Source organism: Phyllostomus discolor, chromosome 10 (genome assembly GCF_004126475.2).
Source record: "Phyllostomus discolor isolate MPI-MPIP mPhyDis1 chromosome 10, mPhyDis1.pri.v3, whole genome shotgun sequence".
Lineage (NCBI taxonomy): Eukaryota > Metazoa > Chordata > Mammalia > Chiroptera > Phyllostomidae > Phyllostomus > Phyllostomus discolor.
In genome coordinates this window covers 75,696,393-75,699,516 of record NC_040912.2, presented here as the reverse complement: position 1 = coordinate 75,699,516, position 3,124 = coordinate 75,696,393, and positions in this window count along the sequence as shown.

Genomic DNA, 3,124 nt, shown 5'->3' with positions numbered 1-3,124 from the left:
TTCCCTATAGCTAGGACAAATGAGGTATTCTCATTTTTGTTTGCTTTGCTTTAAAATATTTAATTATCTCAGCCTCTGGAAAGCATGTCAGTGTACAAGGCGAGTTATGAATTTGAATTACTTCTTTTCTATGGAGTACTTCGTGCAATCCATTTGTCCTAACACCTTTCGTTAGTGATCACCCCTTCTCCTCATCACTGTGATGCTTCGTGTTCATTAGTCAATGTACACTGGAAATATTAGTCAATGATAACCGGAAATATTTCTGGAATCTCTTTGCTATTCCAGTCATCCAACTGACCTACCAGATTCCTGGCGTGGTTCTGAGAAGACTTTGGGGGCTGAACTTCCGACCTGAGCTCCAGAGCATGGTTACCCCTTGCTTCATTCCTTCCTGTAAGTGTTTTATCTGTGGATGGAACTACCTAATGACTCGACTTACTTTGGGGGTGGAGGCTTTCACCATGTTCCTGACCATTTCAGATGAATGGGTAAGCAGAATTCTTCTGGTGGGAGAAACTATGCCCTTTCTGTGTCCCCTTCTTGAAACTAGCCCCTAAGGCTGTTAACATATCTGGCCTTAGGGATGGGGACAAGTCAGAGAATCCAAAGACCTGCCTCTTAAACTGCGTGATAGATATGTGTGCCTGGCACACAGTAGGCACTCAGTAAATGTTAAGTGTTACTGGAACGAAGGCCAGACAACACCCACCTTGAACTCTCGCTCATTCTTATATGTCCCCCAGCTTCAGTCATGCCTGAGCGGTGGGGAAAGACATGGTAGGCTAACTAATGGCCACTCCAAAGTGTCCACGTCCTAATCCTTGGAACCTGTGTATATATCACCTTGCATGGTAAAAGGGATTTTACAGATGTGTTCAAAATAAGATTCTTAAAATGGGAAGATTATTCTGGATAGTGGGCCCAGTATAACCACAATGGTCCTACGGGGGAGGGGGGGGGAACATGGGCAAGTCAGAAAGAAAAAGGAGGTGTGACCACGGCAGCAAAAGTTGGACTGATGTGCTCTGAAAGATGGACGAAGGGGCCAGGCACCAGGGAAGGCAAGCGGCCTCTAGAAGCTGAAAAATGGGTTCTCCATAGACCTCAGAAGGAACTCAGCTCTGCTCCAGTGAGACCCAGTTTGAACTTCTGACTTCCAGAATTGTAAAATAACAAATCTGAATTGTTTTAGGCCACTAAATTTGTGGCATTTGTTACAGCAGCAGCAGAAAACAAATATAGAGGGAATCAGCATTTCATTGAGCATTCTGCAAAACTGGCAGTCCTAGACTCAAGTCCTAATTTAAATCATAGGGCTGGAGGCCCACAGAACCTAGTGGTACCTTTCTTGGGTACCACTGGGTACTTTCCTGACATGGGGTCATGTCACCCCAGCCAAATTTCCACCACCCTTTAAGTGTTTTCTCTCCATTTCTGCCCTTCCAGCCTGCTTTCCGCTGCCCCACCCATCTTCTTCCATCCACCTGCCTTTGAACCTGGGTGTAACAGCTGTTCTAAGATGCTGGTGTTAACCACACATGCTCAAAACTAGGGTTATTAGAAACATGGGAATTCAGGGAGAAAAATAAATTGAAACATGAAATAATAATGAGAAAATCTTTTTAAAAATTGGGGCATTTTTTTTCCTCCTAGCATCAAGCCAAAGAGGAAGAAAACTAGAGAGATACTGAGAACCGGAGCCACTGAGAAATTAATCTAGAAACACTGAACCACACTACAAGCTTCTGAACATGTGCTCAGCTGTTTGAAGACCTGTGGCCTGGGCAGGAATTCCAGACCCTTTTGTCAAAGTCCAGAAGACTAGATACCAAGAGACAGTAGAGACTTAGTAAGTAAAAATGCAGCCTGGAGTTTTAAGAAATCTGGATTTGAACCCTGGTTCTGTGGGCCACCGTTTTTGGTCTCTTCTTCCAAGAGGCCCCGGAAGAGGCCCCTGTCAGGTGAGCTCCTCAAAAGCCCACGAACTGCAAAGATGCATTCGCCCAAGTCCTGGCCCAAAACACGGGCTTCTGGGCCCACGCCACGAAAAGAAGACAAAGGATAAAATACGCTCTCTGGCATTAAGAAAGCGTGCTTTTATAACTCTTCTCTCCCAGAATAAAAGGCCCTTACTTTTAATTTTTTTATTTGTGATGATTTTGTTTTTTTCTTTCCATTCTGTTACTAGCTGGAACTCAGTTTTGGCCGGGGGCCCCAGGCGGCTGCTGGAAAGGCGCCCTCCCAGGAGCAGAAGGCTCGCTTTGGGGAAACTGGGGGCGGGGAGCGAACTCGGGTCTGCCTCCCCAGTGCAGGAGGGATTCTCTCGAGTCCTTTCCAGGGCCGGGCCAGCTCCCTAGTCTGGGCCCCCTGAGAGCAGGGGACGTCTTGGAGACTTCGGGGGACACTCGCCACACAGTGGGATTGAGTAGCTCAACCCCCCGCTCCTCCGGGCAGGGAGGGTAGGGGAGTGGATTCGGGCAGCTGGCGGGGCGAGGACCACCCACTGCGCTGGACTGGGCCGCCCCGGCCCCGCCCCCTGCTGCGCCCCGGGGCCTCGTTGCTTGCCGCCCTCACTGTTGAGCAGCTCTGGGAGTGAGGAAGCCCCCACTCCTTGCTCAGAAGTTTTTTTTGTTTTGTTTTTTTTTTTCCGAATCCTTCCCAAAGCAAGATGGGCAGTGGTAACCAGCTCCTTCAGGTAAAGACGGAAGGGGGCTTAGAGGGGCAAGCCTGGAAGTGAAGAGATGGCCTTTCCCCTCCTCATTCCTGTCTCCTCCAGAGAGCGTGCTAGACCCTGATTTCCAGGCGTATCGTGACCTACTCCCATCCTAAAAGTTTTAGGTGGCAAATTAATTTTAGTTCACTTTAGTTCGGAAAAAAATAGCATCAAGTTTTGGGATGAAATCAACACATCCCCTGATCAGAATTGGGATTTTTCGACCTCGTTTGGACGGAGCGCGGGTTGTGCGAGGGGAGTAGCGCATCTGAGCGAAGGAGACGGGGCCAGGCGGTACGGTGGCACATAGGGGAGCCTCCAGCCCCCTGCGGGAGGGAGGGCCCATGGGCAAGGCCCTCTACCCCTCCCCTTCTGGTTGCCAGAATGGAAAATTCACGGAGTCCAGCC